The sequence below is a fragment of the Rhyacophila brunnea genome, unplaced genomic scaffold (assembly GCF_057557595.1).
Source record: "Rhyacophila brunnea isolate RB1 unplaced genomic scaffold, BYU_Rbru_1.0 scaffold_1, whole genome shotgun sequence".
NCBI classification, from domain to species: Eukaryota; Metazoa; Arthropoda; class Insecta; order Trichoptera; family Rhyacophilidae; genus Rhyacophila; species Rhyacophila brunnea.
This window is the reverse complement of record NW_028232751.1, coordinates 18,731,578-18,755,791: the sequence shown is the minus strand read 5'-3', so window position 1 is coordinate 18,755,791 and position 24,214 is coordinate 18,731,578. Positions and strand designations below refer to the sequence as shown.

Genomic DNA, 24,214 nt, shown 5'->3' with positions numbered 1-24,214 from the left:
TTCACTGCTGGATGAAGAGTTCCGCAACCTGATTCTACTACTATATTATACCTATTTCTATTGTCTTTATCATCATTGACCTGAACCCATCTATTGCTGGATAAAGGCCTCCCATGCCTGATTCTACTCCTTTCTGTCATTTGAATTGCTGTATTTATCAAAATCGGTGATAATATATTATATCTATTTATATTTCCATTATAATTATGAACCTGAATCAATCCACCGGTGGATGAAGGCCTCTCTAAGTTGTTTGAATTTCTGTCGGTCATATGAATTACTATATTTATCAAAATTGCTGATATTATATTTTCCCATTCATAATATCGTCATTATCATCATCAACCAAGATTAATCCACTGCTGGATGAAGGTTATCCCAACCTAATTCTACTCTTCTTGGTCATATAAACTGCAATATTTTTTTAAATTTGTGATTTTATATACCTACCCATTTATATCGTCATTATCGTCATCAACCTGTATCAATCCACTGCTGGATGAAGGCCTTTTTAAGCTGATTCCACATCTTTAGGTCTTATAAATTCCTATTCTTATCAGATATAATATGTATTACTTCATTATTTATCAACATTTGTCTCGATATGAATGTCCCGCACCGGGAAACTATATTGTTTAAGGTTAATTTTTAAAACAAAATATGATTTTTAAAATATTATTCTGTGGCTCCAAGCATTTATTTCTTATAGACAATGAAACAAAATAATGTTTAAATTTATTTTTTATGCTGCTAACCTTTTTCTATTATGTAAATGGGACCCGAAAGAGATTAATATTCGCGTTATATTGGATCGCTATTTATGATAATCACGATTGAGATGTATAACTATTTATCATATTTAAATGCACATACCTACACATATATTGTATTAAAATTAAAATGACAGTGGTAGCAATCGGCGATTGCCAGCTGTTTTGCTAGGCTTAGCAGCCTGAAATGGTGTCAGATGATATTGAGAAGGCCAGACTCCAGAATAGACTACGCACATGACTCCAAATTTGTATTTGCAGTGACGACATGCATATCGTAAAACTGACAAATCAGATAAATTTTCAATTGTCTGACGTGAATGAAAATCCATCCCGAAGGGAAAACTATGGCGCCGTCTATACACACTTTACAATTATTATATTAAAATCCAACACCAAGTCACTATGATGAAAAGCTGTCTGCAAGACCTAGCGAGACAGACTGGCGAGAGCCAGCTGGCTCAGCTAGTCTCCTATATATTATTATCCTAAGAGATTTTGGAAAATACGACAACTTTTTTATTTAAATACCACTTTGTTGATTATTAAAGGAATTCACTTCAATTTTTGGAGTCCCGAATCTACTTCCATTTGAATCGGCCACAATCTGATAAAACTCGACACAGTCACAGATAAAATCATTTTTAAATCGCGTTTTATATCCGTCACCATACATTTTCGCATCTTGCCTTTCGTCTACCGCAAATCGGTTATAATGTCGCTTAATTCTTTCTATATAATCAATATTGCAAAATATCTAAATTAATATTCCACAAAATTATTCAAATCTGTAAGTAGCACATTGGCGTACGAACAAGAAATAAATACATATTTCCTCACTAATTACTACGAAAATATAATCTAAAACCACGTCACTGCTATTTATCTGTCAAACTGAAATAATAGATGATTGATTTTCAATTGTTTTCTTTTGTGATATAAACAAGTTCATTTGACGTGTCAAAATTCAAATTTAGAATTTGCAGAAATAATCGAAAAATGTGACATTTCTATTAGCTTATTAAATAATCAATTTCAATCAAGACATTTATTGTTAATGTTTACGTTAATTGCATAATAAACACAATATTTTTAATGTCTCTATAAACGAGCATAAAAAAACAATAGTCAATCACTTTCAGAAATACGTTTCCTATAGATATATTTTTGCCCATATTTAATCCGAAAATTCCTGGCTGTCACAAATCACACAACAATGTAGGTACGTCATTGCCTTGCCTCTTCACAATATTCGAAGAGTTTATTTAAATTTAATAATAAGGCCACATTTCAACGATTATCATCATGATCAAAGATTAAAACTACATATAAAACTACGTTGATTAATCAAATTATCCTAAAAAAATATTGACGGAGCATCATTTACGCATGCATTTTTATTTATTTTGAACCATAGACAAAATACTTTTATTTTAGCTGTCATATTCATAGACAACGTAGGTAGGTAAATTAAAAATGAAGTTTACTATACGTAATTAATACACAAGGTTTTTACAATTTTATTAATAGATAGTATTCATATAATGTTGAATTAAACGTTTTATTACACAATATAAGAAAAATTCATGCTTTATAGACAACTAAAAAAGTAAATTATGATCATTTCATCCCATAATCGCACTATGAAGTACCTACGTCATATTATTATCCACTATTTGCATCCATGTGGTTACTATATAGAAGAATCAATGTGTGTCACTATGCTTATTAGGATTCCACTGCTGGATGAAGGTTATTCCAAAGAAATATCCACGTTTTATACAAAAATAAAAAAGTTAATTATGATCATTTCATCCCATAATCACACTATGAAGTACCTACATCATATTATCTATTATTTGCATTCATGTGATTACTATATAGAAGAATTAATATGTGTCACTATGCTTATTAGGATTCCATTCTGGGTGAAGGTTATTCCAATAATCCTCTTGGTCATATGAATTGCTATATCTATCAAAATTGATGTACCTACCCATTTATATCCTCATTATCACCATGAACCAGGATCAATCCACTACTCGAAGAAGCCGTCTCAGAACTAATTCCATTCCTCTTATATACATTGCTGTATTTATCAAACATTTTTATATAATAATAATATATTCATTTCGTCGTTATCATAATTAGACCGGATCAATACACTGCTCGATGAAGGCCTCTCTAAGCTGAGTCCACTATTTTTTGTTCTATGAATTGAACTGAACCGAATTTGTGAAATTGCGTATAACATGAAATCGGCAAAATTTTGTCAAATTCATGAAAAATGCAAGCCCGTTGCCTTATTCATGAATTAGGCAAATTATCTGCCAAGTACGTGAATTCGGCAGGGTATAGAATTCTTAAACTGTCAACATGACAGTAGAAAAAGTAAATTTAATACGGATGGTTTTATTAGTTATAATTGGACATAATATTATAATATTATTATTAGGTTCGGTTAGGTTTTGTAATTCTGAATTCAACTGAATATCCATTTTAAGGTTACCTAACACCTGTCAACAAACTAACAAATTTAATCATACTATCACAAACAAACAATCAACTATTGCCTGATACCCAAGCACAAATCAAATCGCGAAAATACCTTTTAATAAAATTCTCCCGTTATCATATTATAAGTTCTAGATTTTTTTGGGCATAGTAATTGGAAATGAACGTCATTGTAGTTATTAATAGGCATATTTTTATATAATCAATAACATTTGACATCTGGTTAGTTTGATTATTTGCAAAAAACACCACCGGAGCGCCACTATCTATATTGACCAATGCATGAGCATTTGACACATTTGGTTTAGTTGGAAAAAACACCACCGGATCGGAGCGCCAATATCTAATTTGCCCTATGCATGAACTAGGCAGAAAAATTACTGCCGAATTCACGCACTCGACAGATGTTTTGCCTATTTCATGAATAAGGCAACGGGTTTGCATTTTTCATGAAATAGGCAAAATTTAGCCGATTTCATGTAGGTAATACGCAATTTCACACGTAGGCGTAACATATACGTACATATATCTACCTAAATATTTATAATGCCATTATCATAATCAGTTTGGATCAATACATATATAGACGAAGTCCTTTCTAACCCAATTACTTCCTCTCAGATCTATGAGTTCTTCTTTTATCAACATTTGTTTCGATATGAACGTCCCGCACCGGGAAACATTATATAAAAAGTTAATTCAAAATTTGTTTTTTTAAATATTATCTATAGCTGCAAGCATTTTTTTAGACAATTAAACAAAATAATTTAATAGTTATATGGCTAATCTTCATCTATTACCTCAAGGGGATACGCGTGAGATTAATATTAACGTTATATTATTGAATCGCAATCAAATTACCTGCTATTCTGCTAGGTCTAGCAGCCTGGGATGGTGAATCCAGAATAGACTCTGCATATGACGCCAAATTTATATCGAAAGTAACGACTTGCAAATTGTAAAAGTGAAAAATCAGCGAAATGTCAAACGGCGCCGTCTCTGCATACCTCACAATTTTATTAAAATTCAATACCATACATTAGGACGCTAAGCTGTCTGCAAGACCTAGCGAGACAGACTGGCGAGAGCCAGCTGGCTCAGCTAGTAGAAATGAATATGGGAGCAGAATTAGTCACAAAATAATATCAAATTTATCAAATCAAATCAAATTTATTTATTTTACATATAATGAACATAACAAATTATAAATTCAAAGCGTTCACGACATGACATAAAATAAGTGTTAATAAATTTAAAAATAAAAATACAGAGACTAAGTAATAAAATAAGAAATAAAATAAGTAACAAAATAAAAGTAGATGGAAGCACACAGAGTGAACTTTGATAGACCCTATCTTAAAAACTTATAAAACAACGTCCACCTAAATTCACCCTCACGTAAGTGGAATATATCAATATCCGAAGCGATTTCATTAAACATGGTTACTGCCCTCCCAATTGGCATTACTAATGGCAGGTTAGTTCTGCACCGTGGGAGAACAAACAACGGATGCCCTCGATTCCTAAGGTAATTATCAGAGACACACAAGCTAACACCACCAAGAATGGCAGAGTTCACATTTACGCCGCGTATAAGTCTGAAAAAATATGTACCTAAATAAAGATCCCTTCTAAATTTTAAGCTACAGTATGTAAGCATCCCTAAGAGAAAATCAGTCGGATAGAGCCACGGATAATATCCATACAGCCGAAAGTAAAGGAGTCTTAAAAAATTCTTTTGGACTCTCTCCACCATAAGGCCGTACTTCAACTGATGCGGGGCCCAAACGATAGACCCACTCTCAAGTCTGCTTCTATAATAAAGTATAATATAATAATAAAGTAGGTATCAATGCAGCATAGTATGCGACTGTAGCGAAGGGTGGAGGTAGGGTGGTAAGATCCGCCATAAATAGTGCACGTTAAACTTTCATACGTATTTGTTTTATTGAACTAAGACTGCTTAATGCTTGACTTGCTAGACTGCTGCTTACAGTTGGTGTGTTCAGAATTTTGTCGTATCGTCCAAAGTATACCAAAACTATTATGGTTTGGTTGGGCAGGGCTTAATTGATTTTTAAAAACTATCCAACACCATCTGTAAATTGTAGTCTTATTTCAATTAAAACAAATACGTATGTCTGACAAAATTTAGTGACGCACTATTTATGGCGGATCTTAGCAGCCTACCTCCACCGCCACTGTTATGCGAGGGGGTATCCGATTCTTGATATACAAACATAAAAAAATATAGGTACACTTTCAGTATAGAATATTCGAAACGAGTTAAATGAAATTTTATGTCTGGTTAATGAATTATTTATAACACAGATGGGAGACGAAAACGATTTCCTAGTCCTAAAGAAACACAAAATAATATATCTATAATTTTCTTAGCATTATTATTATTATTTATTTATTTAGGTCAGCCAACAGGATCGATTATAGAAAATATGTATAATTATCATATAGAATACAATAATATGTGATGGTCCCCCAATAACAGGCGGAATTGTATTGGCACATTTAACCTGCAATGTTCTTAGTATTTTAAATGGTTAATTCGTACATTGATGGTTTTTGTTTTACTTCTGCTGTCCATATAAGCCAAATCCAATTTTAATTAGATAGAATAGAAGTGTCACAATTAATTATATTTATTATCCTCGTGGTTTAGGTGTATTATTATTTTACCAAAAACTCTAGTCACTTTACGTGCACATCTACTGCATGCAGCTTTCTCGATCTGACTAGCGCTAACACTAAAACCTTATTTTTTAAACCTGTAATTTGATACATTCTATATCAGTCGTTATATGCGCCGCGCATTTTGGCGGAAAGACAACATCCAATTGAACCAGATGCAACCGGTATTGATGAATAACAAACTATGTGAAATACGTACTATACAAAGTGTTATTAAGGACATGTAGTAGGGAGTACGTATTTACACAATTTATACTTATTGCTGACTTTCGCCAAGGGCTGCAGTTTTTTTCTGTGCGTTGATTGCTTGGTCCATAAATATGTCACTGTGACTTATAGGTGGGTACATAGTTAAACAATTATAATTTATTGTCAATTAGGTTATCGTCCATCAGTCAATTAGAGTTTATTATTGCTTACTAGCCATCCATAATTCTTTCTGGCTTTTAGAAACGACATGTTTTCAGAAAACACTTTATAGGTACTTGTTATAAATGCATGTTCTAAAAAAATTAATGTGAAAAACGTTTTCAGTTGATCAAGAAAGTGGAATTTTGGCACAGTCGATGAGTTTACTCTCATGTAAATCGGAAAACTTAAATTGAATTAAGTACGGATTTCTTTGATTGTTTTTCCCCATTAGTCTGTTGGCACATTTTATATATTTCTCGAAAATGAATTTTTAACTAAATTTTAAGCAATATCGCATTATCGGATTAAAACTTTCTCTATTTCTTCTATCATCTGCATCCTTTCAGGTGTATCCAAAACTTTTTACCAGTTTTAAACCCTCAATATCTTTAAATCCAACTCGACACCACTATCCATTCATTTTTCACCTTTGCCTTCCGGCTTACCGAATGTCATTTTTGAAGTTATACTTCTTTTGGTGCGTTTAGTAGGGGTTAAAATTGAAAGCTGCGCGCGCACAACGTTACGAAAGTGTGACATGATGAAGTTAGCCGTGAACGTAATCGGGGTATATCCGACGCGCATATGCCAATCAGTCAGCTTTACACAAACGCAAGGTACTCAGCATAACACGTGGTTATTGTTAAAGTCCATAGTGAAGCAGTTCATGTACCTATAAATTTTATGGTACTGTTCGGTTATACGGAATACAGCGGAAAACGCATTTTGAAAATAGCCGATAAACTGGATTATTTGTTAGGTTAACCTAACCAAACCTAACCTAACCTAACCTAACCTAACCCAACCTAACCTAACCCAACCTAACCTAACCTAAACTAACCCAAACTAACAAATAATCCAGTTTGTCGGATATTTTCAAAATGCGTTTTCCGCTGTATTTCGTATAACCGAACAGTACCAATTTTATTTATATTTTATTAATTGTCAATAATTATCTATATCCACAGATATATATAATAATATTATATTAAATTAATTTCTCCCACATTGTGCAGTGAAAAAATTATCAGTTACAAGACTTGTGTAAATAATAAATACATTTTAAAAGTGTTTTTAAGTATTTGAGGTTAATTTTTTGTTTTTTCATTTTTCATTATACGGATTTCAATTGGAAAGTGAATCTATTGTTGTATTACAATATTTTAGAGTATATTTTTATTTTGTTACGCCAAAGAAGTATAACTTCTAACGCGCTTAGTACATGCACCGATTTTTTTAAATGAACTAATTGGGTAAAATTAATTATATTTTTTTTTCAAAGTGCTTCATTTAGATATCATTTGGTATTTCGGGATATGCACCATTAAATTGTTTATTTTAATTTTATATATGCTAGTAATCGATTTAATAATATGTATTATTAATGTTTTTGTATTATTTTTTCTCAGGTTATAATTAAATCCGGCGTGGAAACATGGAGAAACTCTACAAAGCAAATGTAAGTTAAAATATTTATATTATTATATGTAATAATTATCTATTGACCACGTGATGCTTTGATTGACTCATATGCAAATATTTGATTTATAGCTGAAACACTTGCTGTGCTTGGCTATTTGGAATTATAGTTCTTTGGCCATGATTGTTTAGGGTTTATGAAAGTTTATTGCAAAGCCTATTCTCAATGTGGAGTTAGCAAATTTGGCATATTATACTAACACGAATCGAATCGTATGTATTTATGATATTCCCCATGCTTTAATTACACTAGCGTCCGCCCGCACAAATCCCGGCTGCCACAAAAACGCGATATTTTGCAGCAGAAACGCTCTGCAGGCCGAGCCAAATTACGGCGCAGAATATCGCAAGTCACCGCAGCTGGCGCGCTTTTGCGGTAAAATTTTGTCCACAATCGTACATTCAAGACTTAATTGAAAAAATGCACAAAACCACAGTATAGCCATATTATGACAAAATCAATCGCTTATTAAAGTTTTTCATTATCGTCGACCGACGGAACGGCAAACAACTGCTGTTTCTCTTTTAATTTCTTTTTTCCTAATCTTTCTACACAGTTTTTCGTGATTTATCAGCGATTTACATTTTTTTTCCAATCGAGCTATAATTATAAAGTGTTAGTCTACATACTATATAATATTATGTACTATACGCCATTGACACGGGAAAAACAATCTTACATCTGAAAAAAGAATGATTAGCAGACCTAAAACGAGGTTCGATGGTAAAATCTATGCCTCTAAAAGGGCACTGGCATGTTGTAACTTTGGGAAACGTTGGAATAGGATTAGATCATTGAACTGCCTGCGTGGTATTTTTAAGTGCGCGTGCCATTTTATTACAACGTTACAATCGTAATCAGTACCTAAGTACCTAGCACACGCAAAAGAGTCGACGGGTGCCATGCCGCCCGTGGGTACAGGTTAAGGAACCACTGTTATACAGCGTGTGTTGCTTAATAACCGATCCCAGTAAAAAAGTCATGTTTATGATACCAACAAATTTATGTTTCATTATGTACTTGGTCTACATAATATGGCCGTGTGACAATATTACATATTAATATTCTGGGATTTATGTCGAAATCGATATTGGCATTTTTTCATAGACCGATTATAGTACAAATGTGTCCATATTATAGTTTTTCTGAAGAAAAAAAACGTTAGTACAAGGAATATTTATCGTTTTTAATTTAAAATAATGGATTTTTGGCTTATTTGTCGTAGAAGTATAGTATACCTTACCATTTTTTTTTCGCTGAATATAAATTATAATTATGTAGATATTGTATTATTATTATAATGCGGTTGGCAACACTGGTATAAACTGATATTTATTTTGTTGGTAGTTGCTAATTTTATGAATTTGCTCAAAAACTGAAGGTTATAAATACTATTGGCGAAAACAAATGAGTTGGAGGAAAACTTCAATTTGTATATTGATAACAATTTGTATATTCATTACATATAGAGTCAGTAGTTTTGTCGCTATTTGTCAAATGTGGTAAGGGAATTCGGATGAAATTTGAAATGGGAATTTATAACACTTACTTAACTGTTGGATTATTTTATTTAATCGTATTAACTGTGATGTTGTCACGTGGTGATATATATGTTGACAATTTCCGATCCTCAAGATCATATGGGCCTCCACAGAGTGGGAGTTTGTATTAACCGATTTTTGTTTTTACGAGAAATGAATGTTAGCCACTTGCTAAACTTATTATGTCCACACTCCACACATTGAAAAACAATATGTGTATTTGATATATATATGACATTATAATCCGACACGTTAAACGCTAGGCCACCGTAGGTGTATCTAATGATATATTTTGTATCAGTTAAAAATGTCCAATTAAAACAGACTAAACCGGTTCGTATTTTTACTATACTATGTGGAATAAGTACTGCGTATTGTATTTCATTGCTATTCGATTAAAATTTGTCGTCGTTCCCTAATTGCATTAAAAAAAAGTAGTTAGAATATAGTTCAAACTACAATAATTATGTAGGTACATAAACTAAATGCAATTGATAAAAATCATAATTTTGAAAAACACTATGTACAAACTACAGTAAACACCACACACTGTAGGTATTAGTAAATATTCTAGAAAATATTAAACTAACTAAGTGGACTCACGTCTTTAGCTTTCTGGGTTGGAGCTTTCGTCTCTAAGCTATTGATTCGTCTATGATTTATGCCAATTATTTTTTATACCAACTCCTTACATAAGATAAAGGAGGACTACTCTGTTATGAACAAGAAGAGAAGCGGATATTAAAATATTTATATATTAATATTATATACCCTCTCGGTCTATTACAATCGTCCGAAAATTGTAACAGGTTGTCCGAATTTTCAAATTCAGTTATAGTTAACCGTTCCGAAGATGGGTTTATAGCCTGTCAACGTAACTGACTCGTTAGAGTAGAATTATTAACAAAAATAATTTTGTTTCAAAACCATTATAATGGTAATATAAATTACATTCATTTCAACACCAGTTCAATTAAAAAAAAACAATGTTGTTTTCGATGTTTTTGTACCTACTTATAAATAATGATTTTTTTTTATTTAATACATAATGCTTAAGGGCCCACATGCGCCACGTAGGTCAAAATGGAGCTTTTATTTTGTTTTGAGCTAGAATGTGCAGTGGACATGGATGTACTGAAATATGACTACATTCTAAAACATTAGATCGAGGGTTTAAAAGAATACTATTTTATGTAATAAAAATACTTTATACTGCATAATTGTTTTTAATAAATATTAAGGATAATGAGGCTTCAAAATTTTATAAATAGATTATCTACAATGTTTAAGGAATGTCCAGGTTTATCCGCTGAAAATACCATAAAATCTCCATTTTGACTTACGTGGCGCATGTGGGCCGTTTAGAAGCTTAAATTATTTATTGCAAAAAAAAAACTTTAACCTTTTTTTGTCGATTATAAATGAATGATTAAACCATTTATTTTATTGGCCATCCTGTAAAGTAATTTTGAAAATTGTATTGCCTGAATGCTCGCGATATAATATTATGTATACCTAACTACTAAATCTTAAAAGTACGTATATACCAACGAAAGCTCATCGTATTATTCATGTAGAGCCTAATAAATACATTATGCAATATGGCGTCTATCAGCTTACGTATTCAGCGTATCTAATGGAATGATAGATAACGTGACTCATGCGTCGAATATCTTTGTTTTGAATAAATTTAGCTCAAGGGATGGCAGCCTAATAGAAACGTTTCCCCCCTAAACGTTGGTACGCGGCTGTTTTAAATCGGTCGATGACACAATGTACGAATACGAAGGAATGCGATTCCGCACATCACGTTTGATAGGGATTCCCCCTTTTTCCGTATATTTCGAGCTTTCTAGAACCTCTACGAAAACGCTACGCCAGTACCGCTGGGCCTCTACGAGTCTACAACAGTCAGTAGGTGAGCGCAGTTTTTATTTTTTTCCCCTACCGTATTTTGTCTCTGCATCATTAATATAAATATAAAACTCGGGGATCTGAACCCACGTCAGTCAGGATTTTTTGTTTATTTAGCGAAATAGTTTGGACTATTAACTAGAGGGATTCATCATATGAACTCTTTTTACTTATTATAATGTCGATTCCAAAACGTTTTTAGTATGACTGGAATGATATAATACATTCTATGGATAAGGTGACTATAATACGTTGCTTAACGTAATCAATCAGGCAATAATATCACGCTCCTTCTAACACTCCTAAGTAATCAGTTTTTGCTTAATCGTAATAATCGAACGTATTTTTTTTTGTCACTGTCTCTTATTTCTCAGTTATTTAAATAATAATCGTCTCTGTTCTGGCAGAACACACTAACTGGAGAATACTAATTTTGAGTAATTTGACTTTGAAGTTGTTAAAATGTTTGAAATGATCTATCATGTGAGTTTATTAAGTAATCGTAAAAAGGATGACTATAAAATAAAGACTGTTTATTTATTAAGAAGGTTTCCAGACGGTAAAGTATGAAATAAGGAACATTTTTGTATAACTAACTCAATATGTCATTTTTTCGAATTAGTGTCTTCTGCCAGAACAGTGACGAATTATATTGGTCCAACTCGCCTATCTTGGTTGGACTAAATATTATTTTATTTAACTCCATATCATTTGTCCATTAACGTGGATGAAACAGGAAACATTTCATTTCCACCAAGAGTTGACATTTGAGACAATGGTAAAAGTGATATAATTACATTATAAAATATTTGAATGTTTTACTTATACATTTATTCCCAAATATCGAGTTGATAAGCGAAAAGGGTGTAAGCAAACTCAGAAATAATTTGGACTGAAATACCTAACGGGTAAGGAAAATACGGGATAAATTTAAACACGTGTCAAGAATACGTCATGCGTGCGAATACTGACAACTGCTCCCGGTTTATGCATTGACGCTCATTTAATATTGGTGTATTACACACACTGTTGCACGTCAATAATGCGTGGTTCATTTTCGTAGGATACTCACACATTCAAAACCCTGCGTCAAAATTTACTGTATTGATATATTATTATCTGTTTTGTGGGTGTCACTGTAGGGATTGCAATACCAGTATTTAAAACCCGGTATTCAATAATTTATCGATACCGAAATACCGGTTTCAAAAATCCAAAATACCGATAGTTTTGGTATTAAGAAAGCATAAACGTTAATGTTTTTCGAAAATGAATTTAATGTTATTTTTTCATCACTCACTACTATAGTGCATATTAAATTTAGTGTATAAGTTTTATGCTGCCAAAATACAAATATATTGACTGAAACCAACAGAAGTTAAGTAACAAAATCTCTCAAATATAGGTGCTTATAGAATTTTCCCAGTATGTTAAATATTCACTTTAATAATTAACTTATTGCAAAAAAGAAAACATTCGTGGCAAATATTTCCAATTATTCTATAACTATTGATCCAACAAACGTTGAATTTGAGAGAAATCTTTCTACACTCGGACATACAGTATTTGTAAAAATTAGCAGTTCTAAAATATTATATAATATATAATAAATATTGGTAGTTACTTTAGGTTGCTATAAAATATTGTTTTAAATAGATTTTAATAGTTACATTTATTGATAGGTACTTTATAATATGTTTTGACGAATACCGGTATTGATATATTCATTCCGTATTGCAATCCCCTGGTGTCAGTAAGTGAAAATTTGTAACTTTTTTTAAAATTTGAACAAAAAAATAGCGGGTATGTCATATTTTTCACTCACTACTCTATCAACATAATATTTGTAACTTCGTTACGGAACTCTTGCTGGCGCATTTTTGGAACGCTGGAGATGACATAAACAATCCAACTACTTAAATAACTAATTTTCTTAAAAAAAAAAACACCATTTTAGACTTAGCAACAGTGGCGATTTTTCACAAAGCAGATGAGGTTGTTATTCACAAAATTCTTTAAAAGAAGCGTTTTCTTAATCTGAAAGTTAAAAAAAATAACCAAATAATAATAAAACATGACAAAATAATTATCTTAAGCGTCGATGACACTGAGCTACTTTACAAGCTGCTTGTCGGCGAGTTTAAAAGCGGGTGAGTCAGCTAATGTGATTGTGACGATGACACAAAACTTTCCACTCGCTCAGAAGCCAACAAGCTAGCAAGTTGAATCCGTCATTTTTGGTATGTACTATTTGACAGGATGTATTGAGTAGTTCGTTTTTTTACCGGCTGGTTCGCCACTATCGCTCAACTGCGCAGACGCAGATCGGCCTACACGCCAGCGAGTAGCGAGTAAAGTAGCCCGGCTTTCAACTTTTCTCGGTAGATTGTTTACAATCTGCTTGTTAACTAGTTCGATGATGACACAGGGCGAGTTGACAAGTAGATTGTAAATTCGCTGACATGTAGCTTTTAAAGTAGCTCAATGTCATCGATGCTTTACATGCGAAATTTTCAGTTGGAAGAGCCTTGGGTCTACGTTGCGACATCCTTATGTCGGAATTGTAAAATTAAGCTCTTTTTTTTAGAATACAACATACTGAAAGTTTGATAGGCACTGTTCTCTTCTCTCCTTTGTTTTTTATATGTGTATGCCTAGACATGATGTGGATTTAAGTATTTTTGATTTTACGGAAAGGTGCCATTCCACTTCGGCTGACATTTCCGAAGGAGTGCCAGTCGTTTTTAGTTCCACTATTCTGGGAACAGAGATAGCGTGATGACGACACTGCCGTTTTTGGACTTTGACGGAGTGACGCAAAACTCGTGGCAAGCCTCACTATTGACGTACAGTCGTTCAGGTGTCGATGCTGTAAGGATTTCAAATTCATTGCGACGATGGTGACAAAGCAATAATAATTCTGTTGTTATTATTGCTTTGGGAAACGATACCAAATAGAATCCTTACTACGCGATTGTTTATAACCAAACTTAATAGAAATAAATTTTATATTACATAATATTATTATCGGTAATAGGCAGAAATAGGCATCGATCGATACGTAATCGTCAGCTGAATGCAGAACTATTCTAACTTACATTTAAAATTTTTGAGGAGAGTTTTTTGAAACAACTTACTGAAATTATTTATTTTCTTTACGGATAAATGGATGCATCATATTTTACTAGGATTATTGATAAAAAAAATGGTGCATACACCAGTCCATATAAATAATAAATAACTGAAGTAGGCTGTTTCAAAAAAGTCTTCTGCAAAATATTTCAAATGTGAGTTAGAATAGTTCTGCATTCAGCTGACGGTATTATTATGTAATAATTTTACCGATATATCTACCTACAGATGCGTTGCATTGTATATGTTGTGCATTCAAAAGCTGTAATAATCCTTACGTAAATGTATCTTATTTTTATAACGTGACATCTATCGGCAAATTATTGTAACAAATCGGCGAATTACACTACAGCGTGAAGGCTTCTTATTATTAACCTCCGAGGTAATATCTTTTTGGGAATTTACATGTTCTAACTGATTAAATGTCGTCGTATCGACTTTGAATGTTGAAATATTGTCACGGGGAAACTCTTTGTCCTGATTTTTGAATACTTGTTGTCGATTCCACACTGATATTAGTGTTGAATTGGTAGCCATAGGAAAAATAAGTTTTGTACGTTAAAATATTTGTCTATTTTTTACTTTCTGGTTGATTTTCACGATTCAATATGATGTATCTATATGTCACATGCTATGCATTTTTATTGGCTATTTAAATATACAATATAATGGTTTTTATTCATTAAATAAATTTTGGTAATATCTGGTCATTTAATATTTTGTGGAATGCGTTAATCCTAAAAATCTGTTGGCATTATTAGATAGCTGTGTGAAGTTTGTTTTCAAATGTATTGCAGCAAATTTAATCATTATTATTGGTAACCTTGTCTTCAGCTTCATTTTTGTATACATATTTATATTCTCTATATATAGAGAAGACTCTTTTCAATATTTTAGGATCGTTACTGACTATGTGTCAGACGGAGATAAGAATACATGTCTGTTTGCGTCACCCAAGCAATGGGATTGGAACCATAGAATACCCTTGTATATCTAGCGAATCGTTATATATTTAAAAACATAAAACTGTTTAAACCCAGTATACGTTATGTTAATATAATTATATGCAAGTACGCCCTACATAATCTATGATGGATGGATGCATCTGTTATAATCGTGTCCAAACAACATCATTATAAAAAATATTGTGGTTAATACATAGATGGCGCTATACAGAGAAAACGTTTAAAAAAATAGTAAAACCGGAGCATGGCCATTTGAATCTTTTAATCATTAATATAAATACGGCCATAATTATTATATTGTCTGATATTATCGGAATGTTATTATTTAACATTTAACAAATAAGTTTGTTGATGCGTCAATTTTAAAGGTAACGTTATTGTTTCCAAGTTAATCTCTTAACACGGTAAATGTTATATGAAAATTCTATCAATTGATTAACAATAAACAAACTATTTCTTTGTAGGTAAAGTATTATCATAAGCCACATATAGACGTTTTCATAGGGAGACAGGGCAGCTAACATTTAATATGGACACGTTTTCGCTACACATCTTTACAACGTAATAAATTTCGTCATATAGGTTTATATCTTGCATATTTTTTAAAGTGATGTGCATAGCTTAGAATATTTTGTCTTTTTTTTTTTTTTTTTTTAAACAATGACAATATGATGACTCTTATTAATTGTTTTTTAATTAATTTATCGTACAACCCATTGAATAACTAATGTTTCTCATCATGAAAAAAATTGTGATACACGCAATGCTTTCTAAACGGTTTTGATTACTATGCATGCGAACGGTGCCAACTTATTGTTTTTATTGTCAAATCAGGCATTTATCTTGCAAAATACGTATGTCGATAAATATAGCGTTTTTCTACATTGCAAACAGCTAGGTACTAGGGTAGGTAGTAAGCACTAACAGCCGCATAATTTTAAATATTTTTCTTAGATTAAATGGGTGAGTCGAGAGAAGTTTCCGTTTGTTTGAGTTGTCAACTTGTGTGTTTACAGTTTTTAGACGTCACATTGTGAACGTTTTGAATTAATAATTTGTCTGAAATGTATTTGAAAAAAATCAATGGATAAATGTTTCAAGAGTAGATACTATTTTTGTCTTCCCGAGCGACATAAATATACGTGCTGCGTAGGTGTGTAAAAGTTAGCGTTACCAGTTAGGGTTGGGGAAATCTCGCTGAAAGTTTGGAAAAGTTAAAGGCACTTGTGTTTATGTTACTTTTTTCTTTTTTAATTAAGATAGTGGGCACGCTGTAGCCTTTTATTACGAAAATAATTCTAATTTTGTGAGCATTATATTATTACACTCATCGAGGCAGCAACATTGTAATGTCGTCAGTTTGATGGGCGAATTTTTACTACACTTAATTAATATTTTAGGACTGCGAAGCTTATAACGGATACGGTGCTTAATTATTATTTTGTGATATTTCCGACTAAAACCATTTCTCCCATCTGCCCTCTGGCTATAGCGTTGTTTCAACGTTACAAGGTCGTATATTACCTATTTTTACAGTCATTCTTCTAAATAATTAGATTTAGGTTCTAGTTTGCGGTAGAGTTAATAAAGCGATAAATATATTATAATGACATTTCAGGAGGTAGTTTTCAAATTTGGTCAATTCCACTTTTAACAAAGTGAGAAAATGCGATATTTTCATTTCTCCTACCTGAAACGTTTGTATTTATTATTTAATAAAACAAACACGGCATCTCTCTGATCACCTTCATAATGTATGGCATTCAGCGAGATGGTATCTGGCTTTGCAATGACGTGATTATTTGAAACGGATTTGATGCTGTTTGAAAATAAATCTGTTGGATTTGTCTGCTATCGAAAATTAGTCACATGTTTAACAGGATTTTTAATTACCCCCTGATGTAAGATGTCAAAAGACATACAGATGATACCTATTGTGCAACTTTGTAACAATGAACCATGGGTATAAATCATTTCAAATTATAGAAAAATGGACTTCCACAGTTCTAATTCTTCGAAAGTAATTCCGTGGTAGGATCCCCCTACAAAAGTGTTAATTAACACCTGCAAAAATATGTTCCAAATGCAGAAAACAAAAACCTTGGTTAAACTTGAAATAGTTTAACTTTTATTTTTAAAGTCGTTATTATCTACTTACATACTTTCTTAGAATTCATGTAGTACTTACACTATTTTCCGATAGTCTGCATGTTAATCCTACCCTACCCTAAAATCACCCTCTTCGCGAATAGAATAAACGTTTGAATGCGTTGATTTACCATATAGGAATAGCTTTTAGCTAAAATCGCATAGGCTTGAAATATACGCAATTTCTGATTGTTCGATCGGCGAGTTAGGCCTTGTCTCAATGATAGAAGACAACCCAACTACGTAATAGGCTTTTATCTTATAGACCAGCAGTGAAAACGAGGGCCGGTATACTGAGGTGTTTTGACTGTGTAGAAAAAACACAATATCATCCCTGAGGTTTAGGCATTAGAATGAACTCGAGGCAGGCAGAAGGAAGTGGAGACGGTTCTGACCCATATTGTGGTGACAAATGAATATATAACTGAGTTTATATTTATTCAGTTAACATATTATTGTAGACACGTGTGATACTAAGAATAAAAAAAAAGTGAAAATAAAATTCGAGGTGATCGCATTGGTCAACGTATACCCTCATATGCCTGCAGTTCTTGTAAATGTCACAGTTAATAAGAAACCTCTTCAGTTCGATCGTTGGGAATTTATTCTTAATAACCTTTCTCTTTATTACGTCGTAGCATGCTAGCGGTGTATAGATTAAAATGTCTATCACTAGACATTAATCTAGACCTAGGGTTGTCCAGACCGCTACGTTTTCATTTAAGTATCTGCTATCGTTGCGAAAAACATTAAATATAACCCCACTATCGCGCCCTGTGATCGTTTCCACGCTGGATATTTTATTTATTATGAAGCGAAAATTTCGAACGAACTCTGGAAGTGGTTATTTATTGGACGGCGAATGTTCACTTTATACGTGGAAGGAGTCAGCTGTAATTGTATTTGATTAGGTACCTACTTGGTTAACGAACAAAAAATACGAGAACTAACATAACCTTTATATTGCGTGGAATACATACGCATTGTTTACATACCGACTGTGTTCGTGAATTATTACAACACATAAATCACGGAAAGAAATTTGTTGAAACTTTTTAAATTTCGAACGGTGTTGTAATATTCCTATTTACGAGTATTTGACTATAATCTATGGTTTTTATTATTTTATTACGTTAATTTAGACTGTTTATATAACGTCTGTGTAACGTGAATTATTACATAACAGCGAATAAATACAATCGGATGATACAATAAACCTGTTATCACCTCCTGTATCACCTGGGATCAAAATGGGTTTCAAAAATGTTCAGGCTCTCATTTTAGAACTGATATAGTTGCGTAATCTTTGCTTCTCGGTCGTTCCTTCATGATTGAAGATCGCGAGGATTTTGCAATAAAGAAATCTTTTGAGCGAGCAACCAAAACTCCCCACCACCCACGGTCTGTTTTTTATGTCTGTATTAAGTAAGCTGGGTAGGTACACGGTCACTTCAGTGTCTACGCTTTTCGTGAAGGGTAATGCGCGGCACGAGACGTGTGATTATGGTTATGAATAAACGCTTCATACGCGGACTTCGCCTGCTCGACGCGTTCTATGGGCACTATCGCTAAGGTTACTTAAAACCAACGGCTTCTCTAGATTATCCAGTCCGCGAATGCCATGACAGATAAATTGCTTAATGCGCATTAGATGTTATTGTTGACAGCCGCTCCGTCAATTGAAGGCACTGAGTGACTGTTATCGTTTTGTGATCTGTTTAAGGCAGGGATTGCAATACAGAATGAAAATATTAATAACGGTATTTCTGTATTTCCTATTGAATACCGGTATCAATACCGGTATTCGTGAAATATATGAAAAAAAAGCATCTACTAATATTTATATATATGTATGTAAAGCTCTTTAAAATATTAATATTTTATAGCACGTGCCATTGCTGGTTTCAAATGGCGTTGAAGGGTAACGGGAGTAAATCAGACATCGCGTAATCTGACAGACATGTTAAAAAATTATTCACTTTAAATACCGAATATATCGCTATTTTACGATTTTTAAAATCGGTTTTTCGATATCGAAAAATACTGGGATACCGATTTTGAGATACCGGTATTGCAATCCCTAGTTCAAGGGATACAAAGTAATCAACCCTAATAGTATTTAGATAACAAAACAGTTTAATTAAAAAAATATGTTACCAAGTGCAAGTAGGTACTTCGTTATACTTAAATAATATTTGGGGACATCCTGGTGTCATATAATGTGACTCAAAGTTAGTTAGTTGCTAATTTCGTCATTCAAAGGTTACGAAAGATGGTCGTCAATATTAATGGAATTTGAAACAATACCCCAATATATATGTGGAAAATTTGGCTTTATTAATAATTGCCCAGATGGTTTAATTGGTTAAGCACTGATCCGGATTACGATGGTTGTAGGTGTCATTCTGTGCAAATATATTTCTATCTTTTTTATGTAATATGTTTCTGAGTTAGACATTTTATTAATTAGATAATTTATTAATAAAAATCGTGCTCTTGGCCTCAGAAGTTCTAAGAAGAATCAAGCTTTTTAGGTACGTATTTCCGAACTTTAAAGGTATAAGTATAGAGAATAAAATCGATCGTGTTCGATGACGTATGTATGATTTATGAAATATCTTAATCCTCAGACGAAATAAATGTGATAACGAATTATATATCGATATGATATTATCGGGGCATCCGTATTAGTATGCCATTTGAGTCATGGTTTTCGTTATATTATTATCCTGAAGCCTGCTGAGCCCGCAGGAAAGGGCTCCTGTCATTGCTAAGATAAACACACAGGAAGTTCCCGCAACAATGGCTCGATAGGCGTTCTCCAAGAGTAGAAACTTCGTTATTCGAATTTCCATTGTTCGGATTTTTAATTATCCGGATTGCACTGAAATATCAATACCATTTTCATTACAGTTCGCCTCCAGCTTTAACTTAATACGAATCTCACAATGTGACGGTATTGTTTCAAAGCTTTTGTTGTTAGCCATTTGTTCAACCTATTTAGTTCATGCTCAGAAAGTAATTGAAAAACAACACGTGAATTTTAACTAAGTAGTTGTGGAATTCGAATCCGTCACCCAAGATTTAAATGTGTGCGTAATCTAGATTCACTATATATATATATATATATACATATATATTTTTTAAGGTATACTTCTCTTGGCGCGTTTGGGAGATCAGATCAGAGTGTATTTTTGCGTGTGACATACCGATTGTTCGGTTATCAGCCGAACGCACTACCCTTACGCCATAGTATGATATTGCAATCGTGACGATTATACAGTATAATATTATAGTTTAGAATTGTTCGAGTTCCTAGGCAGCAAATTTATTATTGTCGGCCATTTGCAATTCCTTACGTAAACAAACTATTAAACGTCAGAGTGGCAGCTGGTACTTTAAAAATAAAAACAACTAGAAACCATTATATAATTTAGTAATATAAGTTAAAGCGTATAGAAATAAACCAACGGTGTTCCAATAAGCGGTCCTTTTTCTTGAGTGTGTAATTTAAGAAGATAATTAAGAGCTAGTCAAAGAATCTACTTTATCACAAGTTTTGTTTTTGTTTTGTTACGCCAAAGAAGTATAACCTCTAACCCGCGTACATAAGTACACACATCGATTTTTTTTATAAATGAATATCTTTAAGTAGGTGATGTATGTATATACAATTAATGGCATTCCAGGTAAAATGGAAAGTTGACAGCACACATAGGTATAATTATACCCACTAAACGACTAAACCAATAGCCGCGCGCCAGTCTTAATTGAGCATATTATCATGAAGCCCTACGTTTGAATGTGTAGCAGCAGCAGTTTTTTACGTTTGGAAATGTGTCAGGAGCAGTTCTACAAGACTGGGATCGCCACGCACTGTGCTTTGACTGAGTTTTAATGGACTTTAAAACGTGCCCATGAGAGCGAAGCACGGTGAAATAACAAAACATAATGATTCCAATCTTTACCTCCGCAGTAAGGCGGCGCAATTTTTATATGTATTCAAGTTAGGTGTTTACTGAGCTACGAGAACAGATGCTTCGAACGGATAATGGACATGCTTGATGACGTAACGAGGAGATAAGAGAACGTACCACGCAACCCCTCATCACTCTGAGAGTGAAGAGGCGACTTTGGATCTGGCCCGGCCACGTGATTGAAGCGTTTGCTAGAAAAGAACCTCAACCCGGCTTGCCTGTTCTTCAAGACAACCCGATTCCTCCGTCATGGAAGGCTGCTAAATACTATCAATATAGAGTATACGGCGGAGTTACGGGATGCTGGTGTGGCCTGTAACGATGCAAGAAGACTGGCTAGTGGCAAGGATTCTTGGAGGCGTCGCGTGATGTCCATGTGTTCCAACTAAGGGGCGCATATGACAGAAGAAAGAAAAATAAGAAACGTTTTTCTGTGTCGCGACCACGTCGGACGGCCCGATACTGGAGTTCACAGTATCACGACACGACTCACCCATCCGATTTCGTAAAAAGCCGTTGTCATTTCATTCCGCTGCGTGAACGAAGTTGGCAACATAAAAAGTCACCAACTTAGTTCAAAAACAAATTCAAAATATAATGTATGCCGTAATTACTGTTACATTTTATCTTGTTTGGTTGGCAACATTTGTCTCGCTGACCTTCAGTTTGGAGGTAAGTAGTATTTCTAGTCAAGGTTTAATAGTGACATGCAACTAAAATCAACAAATAAACAAGTTGGTATATTATGTACCTACCCATATCGATTTTCTTTCATACTGATTCAATGCCAAGTCTTGTCACAATGTTACGTGTAAGAAAGGTGTAATAATATATTAGTATGCAACAGTGACTTTTGCAAGTCGGTAGTAGGCTATGGAGATCATAGTGCACATGTAGATACGTACTTGTCAAACATACTTACGTTACGGAGTTACGAAGATAATTTGATGAGCTAGAACTAGTAGTGCACATTAATGTCGACGTAGAATTAAGAAAATTGATAGCGTTAGTCAGTTTTTTTTAAATTTTGTTTTAATCATGAGCTATCCTGTGTTCTAATTATTAATTGTTTCCTTGTGGGCTGACAGTGAAAAACATTAAAACTCTAGTGAAATTTTCCGGTAGATGTCACGATGCCTTTGAACGCTCGAGTATTATCGGTACAACGCAGAGCATCTGTATGTAGATATTTTGCGATAACTATAATTTTGTTATATTTAAATAATCGTCTAGGAAAGTATGCTTTGGTTATCGAATTATAGTTGGAGGTCACTTGTAAACGTTGGCCGGGTGTATTATTATATTAAATACATATCATTTACCTAATACTATATATAAATGTTAAAAATTAATGTTCCTTATTTCATTATTCACATTACTTCCTCTATTATCGACGTCATACTGTAGAACAAAATAGGTTCAGTGTGCGGCTCGACTAACCTTCGGTGTTTCAATATAAATGGTCAGGGGCTGCTCGAAATATCGTCCTCAAAATATGAAGAGTGCTAGAAAATTTTAAAAACATTTTTTCTTCTACCGCGAAAATTATTCTTTCCTTTTAAATAATAATCTCATTCGGCTGAAGGTGGCTTTCTTGCCTTACTCTGCTCGCTCTAATTTAGCAAATAATAATATAATAAAAATAAAAAGTTTGGTCTCGTATTACTCTGTTTGTTTTTACGGTTTTATAACTGGTTTTTATCCTCACCTAACCAGAAGCTTTACATCAAAGAGTTGTCTACGTCACATTCCTACGCATATAACGTCTGTTTTGTGAGAAAAAATCAAAAGATTACGCATGTACGTACAGTATCCAGGGACTTACCTACACGAGAAAAAAATATTTGTTCATAGAGATGAGATAAATATTTATTCAGCAAAAAATCATTGTTGCTGTCTATCTACATACTGCTTAAATATAAAATTGAACCGTCTTTCTGTCTTTCCATTACTGTTTGTTTGTTCGGTAGTAACTCAAAAACTACTGATCCATTTTGATGGAACTTGTACAGCTTATGTTTATCATATCGACCGTGTTTAGGAAAAAGGGCGTTACCCACACAGAACAAATTTTACAGGAGAGGCAAAAAACGTTTTTTGAATGATTTTGGTTTAATATTAATAAAAAATAGGCACATACATTGGGTGCATGATGATTGATGATTTGGTGTAATATCTTTTCGATCTACCAATAATTAAAGAAGTTATTACAGAAAATCATTAAAATTGAGGGTAAATGCTTTTCTCCTTAAATTAAAATTTAATTTAAGCTCAATTAAAACCTGAATTTAGATAATAAATCGGCATTTGCGGCTTACTTCCTTTTTACAGAACGTGTATTTAGTTGTATACATTGTTAATATATAATAAAAGCACTTTTAGAAAACTATAGGGTTACCCCCTTTTTCCTAAACACAGTCGATATAATAAACATTTTTTATTTAGCGAATAATTCAAAAGCATTATTTAATTGAACATACATAATTTGAAAACACTTCTGAGAAATATATAACCAATCCTGCTGGATGTCGGTATTTAAAAAAAAAGATTTTTTCTAGTGGTTATATTATTTCTCAGAAGTCTTTTCGAATTATTTATGCTTCTATATTGGCATCAACTTTGTGGAGTTTCATCTTCTGGCGTTTCTGGATTCAAC

General features: G+C 33.1%; 2 protein-coding genes across 2 annotated transcripts in view; both read left to right on the top strand.

The window, feature by feature from the left end:
- Window positions 1–24,214, top strand: part of Nca (neurocalcin homolog) — a 299,269-nt gene that overhangs the window by 131,980 nt on the left and 143,075 nt on the right. The gene's annotated exons all lie outside the window — the stretch shown is intronic.
- Window positions 1–24,214, top strand: part of LOC147079552 (neuronal calcium sensor 2) — a 285,081-nt gene that overhangs the window by 129,546 nt on the left and 131,321 nt on the right. Inside the window, exon 4 of the mRNA XM_085941658.1 lies at window positions 7,811–7,860. The gene's annotated coding sequence lies outside the window, so the exon portion shown is untranslated. The remainder of the gene's footprint in view (window positions 1–7,810; window positions 7,861–24,214) is intronic.